Below are 12252 nucleotides of genomic sequence, written 5' to 3' on the forward strand. Positions count from 1 at the left end.
CGTTGATATGGCTGCAGCACCTGGTGAGTGATTCAGCGCATCCTGTCTCTCTATATAGAGAAGCAGACGCTGAATTTGAAACTCCCTTCTGATGTTACTGTAATTTCTATGATATGAATGTTTAGCCGTGAAATATTTGCGAAGTGAGTCTCTCCGTTTTCAGTGAGGTGGATAGTCGCAAATTCCGCGAACATAGGCCTACTCGTAGGTTCCGCTGCAAAATTGTGGCTCGCTTTTGGTGCTACCACGAAAAAATTTGAATTAACAGTACGATACATAGAGGCATAAACGAAAGTTTACGTCAAGTTAAACTTCTGCGCTTCTGCACGACTAGTGTTCTTTCTCGTTTTAAATGTTCGTGATAGAGTATTTCAAAATTATTCACATTTACATGGTATTGGTTTAAAGATTTATTCAAGAATCTTTCTTATACCAACTTCTCATACTTATAGTATTATCCATGGAGTTGTGCAAAATCTTGAACGATGTATACGGCCGTTTCTCTCTCTCTCTCTCTCTCTCGTATCTAACTGAGAAAGACACTTCATTTTCTTGTTAGTAACCGCTGCCTCTGACAACGAAGCGAAGGAATGGGGCGTCTACACTTACGTGACAAAAGTCATGGGATAGCGATATGTATAGGTACAGATGGCTGTAGTATCGCGTACACAGGGTGTAAAAGGGCGGTGCATCGGCGGAGCTGTCATTTGTACTCAGGCGAAAAGTTTTCCGGTGTGATCATAGTCGCACAACAGGAAATTAACAGACTTTAAACGCGGAATGGCAGTTGGAGCTAGACGCACGGGGCATTCCATTACGGAAATCGTTAAGGTCGTCAATATTACGAGATCCACAGGGTCAAAAGTATGCCGGGAACACCAAATTTCCGCATTACCTCTCATGACGCAAAACGCAGGGACGGACGGCCACCACTTAACGAACAAGAGCAGCGGCGTTTGAGTAGATTTGTCAGTGTTAAAAGACAAGCCGCACAGCGCAAAACAACCACAGAAATCAATGTATTATTTACGACAAACGTATCAGTTGGGTCAGTGCGGTGAAATGTGACGTTAATGGGCTACGGCAGCAGACGACCGAAGCGAGTGTCTTTGCTGTCAGCACGAGATCACCTGGAGACCCTCTCCAGGGCTCGTGACCGTATTAGCTGGACCCTATAGGACTGGAAAACCGTGGTCTAATCAGATGAGTCCCGATTTCAGTTGGAAACAACTTCACAGCCCTTAGAAGGATCAGCTGCAACTACCCGACCCACCAAGTGGAAGGAAAGATGCCAACACCTGTCAAACTGGATGACACCACAAGAATCCCTGCCGCCTGGACACATGGAGAAGTGGGTCATCTGGAAGTCCTTCAACAGATTACGGACCGAAGTCGCAAGATCGAGGTACAATCTCCTTAAATGGAACTTCCAACTGCCAAATGACAACACAACACTATGCGAATGTAGTGAATTGCAGACAACCCGGCATCTCTTTAAATGTAACTTATGCCCAACCAGCTATAGCATGAAGGATCTAACGTCTGCAGCATCCAATGCCATCAAAGTTGCCCAATTCTGAGTGAATACTGTATAGTTTTCTTTGTATTTATTGTACATGTGTTCATTCTAGTGTACCTCTGACACGAATAACGAAAGAAGTTGGAAACAGCTGATAGGAGGGTTCGAGTGTGGCGCAGACCCCACAAAGCCATGCACCCTAGGTTGTCAACAAGGTTCTGTGCAGTGTGGTGGTGACTCCATAGTGGTGTGGGCAGTGTTTGCATGGAATGGACTGGGTCATCTGGTCTAACTGAACTGATCATTGACTGGAAATGGTAATGTTTGGCTACCTGGAGAGCATTTCCAGCTAAACAATGATGGAATTTTTGTGGATGACAATGAGCCATGTCACCGGGTCACATTGTCTGGGATTGATTTGAAGAACATTCTGGATGATTCGAATGTGTGTTTGGGCCATCCTGATCGGTCGACATGAATCCCATCGAACATTATGGCACATAATCCTGACATCAGTTCGAGCACAAAATCCTGCACCGGCAACCCTTTCGCAATTATTGACGGCTAAAGTGGCAGCATGGCTCAGTATTTCTGTAGGGGACTTAGAATGACTTGCTGAGACCATGCCACGTGAGTTACCGCACGCACTACGTCGGGCAACAGGAGGCTCTACACAATTTTGGGATGTATCCCATGAGTTTTATCACCTCAGTGTACCATAAGTTTTCATCTTTTACAGCCGTGCGGTCTCAGGCGCCTTGCCATGGTTCGGGCGGCTCCCCGCGTCGAAGGTTCGAGTCCTTCCTCGGGCACGGGTGTGTGTGTTCTCCTTAGCATAAGTTAGTTTAACTTAGATTAAGTAGTGTATAAGGCTAGGGACCGATGACCTCAGCAGTTTGGTCCCATAGGCACTTACCACAAATTTCCAAATTTTATCTTTTACCCTGGAGCGTTCGAGATTTGTCCCTAAACCCAAACCATAAGAATTCCTATAACTGACCAATGTCTGTATTTACTTTCTTAGTGTACTGTTTCTAAATGTCTTGGACGTATTTACCCACTGTCGACGTTTTGTTGAGTAAAGGGCCAAGGCTTCATCCGTACACATTAGATTTAGTCCAGTCAAATTGCAGAAATACCTTGCAAAAGGTGGGGTAGAAGAGTTTATTTTTTCAACTCGTTCATATGGTTGGAAATATTAGAAAACCGAGTTTTGCCAACAAAATTTCTCTTGGAAAAACTTTCTGCAGTCAAAAAACGTGGAAAATTTCTGCCTTTTTTCCGTTTTTTCAAAATATCTCAGTTTCATTTGCTCCTATCGCTTTAACGTCTATTTTCTTTTTTAAAGAGCACAAAATTCTCTACAAATTTGATTCTTGCCATTTTTTTCTACTCCCAATATCTAAGGCGCTACAGCGCCTCGAAAAATACCAATTTTTCAAATTTTGAGCACAGTGGCAAGATACCTTATTTTTGAACACTATTTTTTCAATTTCTGTTTGTGTAGTGTAAATACATTATACATCATGTTATATGTTGGAATTTACCACCTCACTTTCAGGTATTCAATTTCTCTGTATGCAACATGAGGATTGCTGGGCACCCAACTATTATGATTCTTACATCACTACCTGAAGTTCACTATGGGCCACCTCAGCCCTGGTATTTGTAAAACTATAAATATAAAAATACATCATTAAGAGACATAGACACACACACAAACACACACACACACACACACAAAATAAGTTGTCTCAGGAAACTGAACTATTATTAGCTGCAATAGGCAACCTAACTAATTAGGTAGGTAAGTATTCTTGTGTATAAAAGCCACACAGTTGACATTAAAAATAAGTAGCTTTATTACAATTAAAATGCATTGTTAGTTACTAAAAATGTTGACAGTTCTGGGTGTGTAATACTTGTAATATCGCACATTAGCGCATTTGAGACAGATATGAGCATCACTTCCAACGTTTTGATGGGCCAGGTTCCCCAGTGTCACCAGAAATACCTTGAGTTACGGATTCAGGGTCTGTACCTAGAGTTGATCCCAGATTGACATCTTCTTTAAACAGCGATTCAGCCTCAGCAAGTTCGTTGATTTCGTCAGCGGTTTCCTCAACATCCTCCATAACATCTTCTTCACTGTCTTCATATAAAAATTTTGGCACGTTTTCACAGTTGACCCCAATACATTTCTTGCAAATTGAAGAACATTTCAAACCCGCTTTTCTGCAGGAGCACGCTCCGCCACAGTTCAGCTTGCATGAGCATGAAACGATGTGAAGAAGTGCTTCAGGTGCTGGATCTTGGCTTATTATAACGGGTATTGGACCGTGGTCACTGTGATTCCAGCGCAATGTCTCAGGAGGTTTCCAGTTTCCCATCCCACTTTGGACTTGTTGGTAAGTCCGCAACGAATGATGTTGTGCAGCACTTAGTGTAGGTGGCAACCGTGCAAGATTCAGTTTGCTTTTTGTGGCAAACGTGGCGAATAGCTGGTACCGCAAATGGTCTAGTGTGTGGGAACTGCTGACATCTCCACTATACAATGCGATAGTAACCTGTGTTGTTGCTGTTATTATTTCTTGACGGGTAGCATGTTGGTAAGTCCGCAATGAATGATGTTGTGCAGCACATAGTGTAGGTGGCAACCGTGCAAGATTCAGTTTGCTTTTTGTGGCAAACGTGGCGAATAGCTGGTACCGCAAATGGTCTAGTGTGTGGGAACTGCTGACACCTCCACTATACAATGCGATAGTAACTTGTGTTGTTGCTGTTATTATTTCTTGACGGGTAGCATGTGGTTTATTGAACGTGCAAAGCGCTGAGGTTAGGTGTTCATTTTTCGCAACAGTATTGCAGCACTTAATTTTTCCTTGACCAAAAAAGCGGATGTTGTATCACATCCGGTAAAGGCGTGAGTGAACAGAATATATTCACTGTCAAACTTGTGAGATGCAGTGGAAAACCACTTGTCTTCTGCATTTCCTCTTCCTGGCTTTAAGAAAAATAAGTTTTCAATGCCTTGCCCCAAACCGGTCATGAGCACAAGCAGGTCAACATTTTCTCCTACAGTGACAACACTTCCAAAATCTTTGGTTCTTGAAATGACAGATGTTACAGTCATAACATCAGCATCTTCTTGTGGCTGGTGCACTTCAACGCTACACTCCAGAAATTCCTTTTTAAGTGTGATCAAATGCATCTTGTTTCGTTCGTTGTACAAGAACTTGTCCTGAGGGACTTGGTTCACCATCTCTGATTCAACCACAACGTCAACCGAAGAATGTTTTTTGGACCTACGAATCCTCTTAGCACTCTTTGTGCTACATTTGTCTCCCTCACATGGATACCCATCAAATACAATAGCAAATTCAGATCCAAATTGACGTTGCAGGTAAGAAACATAGCTTTGGGCTATTGACTTGAAGTAAACATTTCGAGTCCAAGTCACTTTGTGGATAAGGTAACCTCCATAAAAATTTCGTTTGGCATATGACAGTCTTAACTGCTTGGTTAAAAAGTCATCAGAATTCCCTTTTGCACATAAGAAGCATTTCTCTTTGAACTTGAACTGACCTCTTTCCTGCGACCGACGTAGCACGCCTGTTGGTTCCTGAGGATGTCGAAGGCTAGCTGCCATCATTCTCTCATTAATGTACTTCTTGTAGCATGCTTCATGCACCACCACTTCACTGAGCGTTTTCAAAAAACGGGTGTGAGCAGACTTCCTGCGTTTAGCACTACAATCGATAAGTGTGCTCAGTCCTTTCTTTTTCACATTGCATCCACCACTCACCACAGTTTTTTTGCAAATGAAGCACAAATTCATGTCAGACATACTCATTTTCAGCACCACAACATATACTGAGTGGAAGCGACTCTAAACTATAGGACCCTTATTGCTGTGTGCTAATAGCTGTCAGCGCGCTGTGAACAATCACTAGAGATAATTGCCTTCCGCCCGCCAAAGAATAAATACGCTTTTGTCCGCTAAAGAACAATTCCTACATACTTTTTCTTATAACTGATCATTAAAGTCAATCAACTGTAGAAAATGTACGGCACCTGCATGCAATTGTATTACATATTGTAACACAAATAGACTTCACGCAATCCGACGTGAATGTGTTCGTAGTTACTGAATATGCTGCTGTTTGTCCTGGCCCTGCAGCAGAGTGAGATGGTAAATTCCAATGAATAACATGATGAGTAATATGTTTATACTACACAAATAGAAACTGAAATAACAGTGTTCAAAAATTAGGTAATTTGCCACTTTGCTCGAAATTTGAAAAATTGGTATTTTTTGACGCGCTGTAGCGCCTTAGATATTGGGAGTAGAAAAAATGGTAAAAATCAAACTTGTAGAGAATTTTGTGCTCTTTAAAAAAGAAACTAGACGTCAAAGCGATAGAAACAAATGAAACTGAGATATTTTGAAAACACTGGAAAACGTCCGAAATTTTCGAAGGTTTTTGACTGCAGAAAGTTTTCCCAAGAGAAATTTTGTTGGCAAAAACTTGGTTTTCTAACCTTTCCAACAATATGAACGAGTTAAAAAAATAAAATCTTCTACCCCACCTTTTGCAAGGTACAGGCTTTTTTTCTGACAGTTTCACTGGACTAATTGTCGATTCTGTGCAAAATTTAACACCGACGGATACTATCGAAGCATAGCTCTTAACTTGTACAGTATGATTAACTTAAACGAAACCTTTTTGCATCAGTGTGCTAACATTATTTACTGACTGACTGTGAAAATACCGAAACTGTTGAGCCGTGGTAAAATCTGCTTCTTTGAAGAGCGCGCCGCAGCGCGTAGTGTGAAACAGTCGCCCTTCGTTTCTGGAGGTGGCGCCGCTGTGGCAGTCGCAGCTTTGCTGTCTCCCTCTGGCGGGAAAGGGGAAAGGTAGCCTGCTCCGCTCACGTGCATTTAAGGGGCGCTATGAGCTCGCTAGGTGGCGAGTCTGGTCAGTTGGTCAGCCGGGTCAGCGTGGGGCAGTCAGTGTCTGTTTGTCGTCCGGAGTGCTAGTATGTGTTAGGCCGCCAGTCTGCTCGAGTTTGTTCAGGCAATGGTCATTGGCGGTTGGATCGATCGGTTGGTCGGTCGCGCGCTGGGACACAAGATGACTTGTCCGTCTTGAGTGTCGGTACATGTGAGGTTGCCACGTCAGTACAGTGGGCCGCGCCGTACAGCGAGGGGTAGTGGCTTCGCGGCCGACACGGGAGCAACAGGAGTCAACCCACATCAGTCTGGCCGGTGCGAGCTGCGACGCCGTGAGACGGGAGATCGGCGCGCCTTCCTGCGTCCGTTGAAGCGGCTGGCAGCGGACGGTTCGGGAGAGCGTTTTGGAGGTGCTGCACCAGGTCGTCGCCAGACATCGCAGTTTATTAGAAGTTAAATGGTTCGTGATACGTTGTTTCATTTACTTGTTAAATTCTACTGGTTTTCTTGGTCAATCTCTCGCCCCCAGCTTTCTCGTCTGTCTCCCGTCCGCATTTGTTAGGCAGTTAGTGTCTGTCTGTCGGTTTGCCATACGTTAATAGCTGCCTCTGTCATGTTTGTCGGATTCGGTGTCAACGAATTTATTCCTTGAAGTGTAAAGGACGAATTCCTGAAATATGTTTTTATCTTGCCTATCATGTTGAGAGGCGGTATATGTGTAATGTAGAGCTTGTTTGTATATTATATGTAAGACTACATTTCATGGTTTTTTTATTTAATTGCTCATTTTGGTATATAAAGTTGCCACCCTTCCACCGTAAGAGTTTTCTTTTAAAAACAAGTTGCACTTTCGGTGGTAAGTAATTTTTTTTAATGTGAGTGTTTTGTACCATTTCCATCCCTCCTACGGTGTGCATAGTTTATGTGTTTGTTTGAGTTGTTAACATTTTTAGTTTAAAGTAATCTGGTGTGTTGCAGATTTGCACCAGTATAGGTTTTCAGAGGTTGTTGTGAGCGGTCGTGACTACGGCCATGTTAAAAGGGAGCAGTAAGCTTCTCAGCCCGAAAGCTCATACTGTAAATTAAAAAAAAAAAATAAAATAAAATAAAAATAAAAAAAATTATTTCTGCCTCTGAATAAATTTTAACTTGATATTTAGAGGGTGCTTTCTGATTACAATTTTTAAATTTGTTTTTTTAATAAAAGAAAGGGTTTTTAGAAATAAAATTTCCATTTGTTGAAAGAAATTTGTTTTCATCAGTTACCGTGTGGCAACTACTTCCACGCTCACTTAGTGTGATTACATGTGTTAATGTTCATCTACATCTACATCTACATCTACATCTACATTTATACTCCGCAAGCCACCCAACGATGTGTGGCGGGGGGCACTTTACGTGCCACTGTCATTACCTCCCTTTCCTGTTCCAGTCGCGTATGGTTCGCGGGAAGAACGACTGTCTGAAAGCCTCCGTGCGCGCTCGTATCTCTCTAATTTTACATTCGTGATCTCCTCGGGAGGTATAAGTAGGGGGGAAGCAATATATTCGATACCTCATCCAGAAACGCACCCTCTCGAAACCTGCCGAGCAAGCTACACCGCGATGCAGAGCGCCTCTCTTGCAGAGTCTGCCACTTGAGTTTGCTAAACATCTCCGTAACGCTATCACGGTTACCAAATAACCCCGTGACGAAACGCGCCGCTCTTCTTTGGATCTTCTCTATCTCCTCCGTCAACCCGATCTGGTATGGATCCCACACTGATAAGCAATACTCAAGTATAGGTCGAACGAGTGTTTTGTAAGCCACCTCCTTTGTTGATGGACTACATTTTCTAAGGACTCTCCCAATGAATCTCAACCTGGTACCCGCCTTACCAACAATTAATTTTATATGATCATTCCACTTCAAATCGTTCCCCACGCATACTCCAAGATATTTTACAGAAGTAACTGCTACCAGTGTTTGTTCCGCTATCATATAATCATACAATAAAGGATCCTTCTTTCTATGTATTCGCAATACATTACATTTGTCTATGTTAAGGGTCAGTTGCCACTCCCTGCACCAAGTGCCTATTCGCTGCAGATCTTCTTGCATTTCGCTACAATTTTCTAATGCTGCAACTTCCGACACTATCTACTAGGTCATTTATATATACTGTGAAAAGCAATGGTCCCATAACACTCTCCTGTGGCACACCAGAGGTTACTTTAACGTCTGTAGACGTCTCTCCATTGAGAACAACATGCTGTGTTCTGTTTGCTAAAAACTCTTCAATCCAGCCACACAGCTTGTCTGATATTCTGTAGGCTCTTACTTTGTTTATCAGGCGACAATGTGGAACTGTATCGAACGCCTTCCGGAAGTCACGGAAAATAGCATCTACCTGGGAGCCTGTATCTAATATTTTATGGGTCTCATGAAAAAATAAAGCGAGTTGGGTCCCACACCATCGCTGTTTCCGGAATCTATGTTGATTCCTACAGAGTAGATACTGGGTTTCCAAAAACGACATGATACTCGAGGAAAAACCATATTCTAAAATTCTACAACAGATCGACGTCACAGATATAGGTCTATAGTTTTGCGCATCTGCTCGACAACCCTTCTTGAAGACTGGGACTACCTGTGCTCTTTTCCAATCATTTGGAACCTTCCGTTCCTCTAGAGACTTGCGGTACACGGCTGTTAGAAGGGGGACAAGTTCTTTCGCGTGCTCTGTGTAGAATCGAATTGGTATCCGGTCAGGTCCAGTGGACTTTCCTCTGTTGAGTGATTCCAGTTGCTTTTCTATTCCTTGGACACTTATTTCGATGTCAGCCATTTTTTTGTTTGTGCGAGGATTTAGAGAAGGAACTGCAGTGCGGTCTTCCGCTGTGAAACAGCTTTGGAAAAAGGTGTTTAGTATTTCAGCTTTACGCGTGTCATCCTCTGTTGCAATGTCATCATCATCCCGGAGTGTCTGGATATGCTGTTTCGAGCCACTTACTGATTTAACGTAAGACCAGAACTTCCTAGGATTTTCTGTCAAGTCGGTACATAGAATTTTACTTTCGAATTCACTGAACGCTTCACGCATAGCCCTCCTTACGCTAACTTTGACATCGTTTAGCATCTGTTTGTCTGAGAGGTTTTAGCTGCGTTTAAACTTGGAGTGAAGCTCTCTTTGCTTTCGCAGGAGTTTCCTAACTTTGTTGTTGAACCACGGTAGGTTTTTCTCGTCCCTCACAGTTTTACTCGGCACGGGATGAATCGCTAGTAAATAAAGTAAATTATTAAGAAAAGGTTTTGAAATTAAATTCACGGTTCACTGTAGCTTTTAGTTTCAAGTACTTAAAATAATTAACAGTATTCAGTCGCTACACGTAACTATGTTCGAAGTATTTTAGAGGCAAAACTCCATTATCAAGGATTACAGCAGCGTTTTTCAACCACCGTGTTGCCATAGATAGATGCTTTGCCAATACGTATGAGATATGTTGAGAAATTTCTAATGTCTTTTAATCCTACGCAGGTAAAATTTCTAGAACAACAAAATAAATAAATAAATAAATAAAATTCGCCCAATCATTTCCTGTAGAAGCTCATTTTGAATTAAAACACCCATCATTATACGTTATTATACACATAATAATAAAAAATGTATAATCTGAACTTACCGTGTTTTCTTTTTTTACATCTAGGAAAACAAATATGTTGTAGAGCTTTCGCGAAATTTTGAAACGTAATTTGGTGTACACCAAAGGAAAAACATAGGTTGAGAACTGCGATACTGGAATGAGACTTTTAGTGGAACATCTACTCGAATTTTTCATTTTCTTTCAACCACTGTATATTTTCGGTCCGTATAATGGAAAACATCGACATTCGTTCTTGCATTTCATCTTTCAAAAATGGTTCAAATGGCTCTGAGCACTATGGGACTCAACTGCTGTGGTTATAAGTCCCCTAGAACTTAGAACTACTTAAACCTAACTAACCTAAGGACATTACACACATCCATGCCCGAGGCAGGATTCGAACCTGCGACCGTAGCGGTCGTGCGGTTCCAGACTGTAGCGCTTTTAACCGCTCGGCCACTCCGGCCGGCGCATTTCATCTTTAGCAGTACTTGTATAAAATGGCTTGTTCATAAAGAACGTATCAGTGGAGGTGTGTAGTTAATCCGACGAATCGCGATTTTGGCTCTTTTTAAAATGATGCAAGGCGTCGAGTGCATCGACGATTCAATGAAAGCTTTAACCCACAGTGTGCATAGTTCACACAGGATGTGATTTTGCCGAGGTTTGAAAGTGTTTTCGTGGTAAAAATGCACTTACGGTGTCGGCGGCTTTTGCGTTGCACGCTACAGTTGATAACTGTTGCCGTGGTTAATAATGGGAAGCTGGTGGAACCAATGAGGAAGTAGGTTCGATAAAAGTCGTCATGATGTGGAGCGTATGAAATTACGTGGTGGCATAATGGAATATTGTGTACATAATTTATCATATAAAACAGAATATTCCGTAATATTTGAACTGTACTCTTAGGTTCCTCGGAGATCGAGACATTTCGAAAATACCTCAGAAAGTTTTCGAAACGATCATTTGGGCTGCGCTAAACATTAGTCCGTCCGTGACCGCCAGTCGCAGTCATTGGCTTCATTAACTCACAACCAAACTATAACAATGGAATTCGAAACCATATTCCGAGAAATTCTGTTATATTCCGAGAAACATATTATACAAGAAATACATACGAAAACCAGCAACCAACTTTATAATCCATAATAGCCAGATCAATAATCGTCAGTCTCGCGCTATCCATGTCGAAAACACAAGTCAACAATTTGTATTTTTCGCCGAAACAAGTCGTTAGATTCAACGTTTTTCTCTGGCTGTTCTTTAGTATCATCCGATTGGCTACGAACAACAGAATCAAACTGCCAGTAGCAGCAGCAGCAGCAGCACACAGGAGAAGGGCCACCGTCACCGAACAGAGTAGTGCAGTGGTTAGCACACGGGGCTCACATTCGGGAGGATAAGGGTTCAAATCCGCGTTCGGCCATCCTAATTAAGGTTTTTGGTAATTTCCAAGAATGATTGCCTATCGAGGTCGTGCTGTCCAAACGATACATATCGAACATGCGGTTCTAAATCGATCATGCGACTCTGGTGGCGGGCGTTATGAGAATGTTTATGGTGGTCACTTCAGCAACGACAAAAGAAGAGCGTTGCAAAGGAGACGACTTACCTTACTCGTCGTCCGTGTTGTTGTCATGTGAAAGTTCATTACGGTGGTCTGGATGGATAATTTGGAAGAGTCAAACCATGTATTCTTCCTGATACTCGTTCGTTTTCCTCACTGTCCGCAATGAAATTGTAACGGTATTTCAGAATCGAAACTGTTCTTACGAAGTTTTACACACTTCGCACAGTCTACACAGTCCCTTCTTTCCTCGCTCGGTAGTACTCCATATTTGCGACAAAAAGTCGAGCAATTTTCCACGCTGGATAAACATGGAATTACATTCTTCCATGTGGGAGAATCCGCCGAAGAAACGTCAAGGACACCAGCATCCCACTCACTAACGACATAAATCGTATGGGATTTCCTAGCAAGTCACAAATAATTCGCGGAAGTATGTAATTTAGAGCAACTATGGGAACGACGGAAAACAGATAAAAATGACGATCACAAATAACTGATCACAACGCCCACCATCAGAATCGTATGATCGATTTACGATCGCACATTCGATATATATCGTTTGGACACGGCGACTTCGATAGGCAA

This window comes from Schistocerca piceifrons, chromosome 8 (genome assembly GCF_021461385.2).
Source record: "Schistocerca piceifrons isolate TAMUIC-IGC-003096 chromosome 8, iqSchPice1.1, whole genome shotgun sequence".
In the NCBI taxonomy this organism is placed as follows: Eukaryota; Metazoa; Arthropoda; class Insecta; order Orthoptera; family Acrididae; genus Schistocerca; species Schistocerca piceifrons.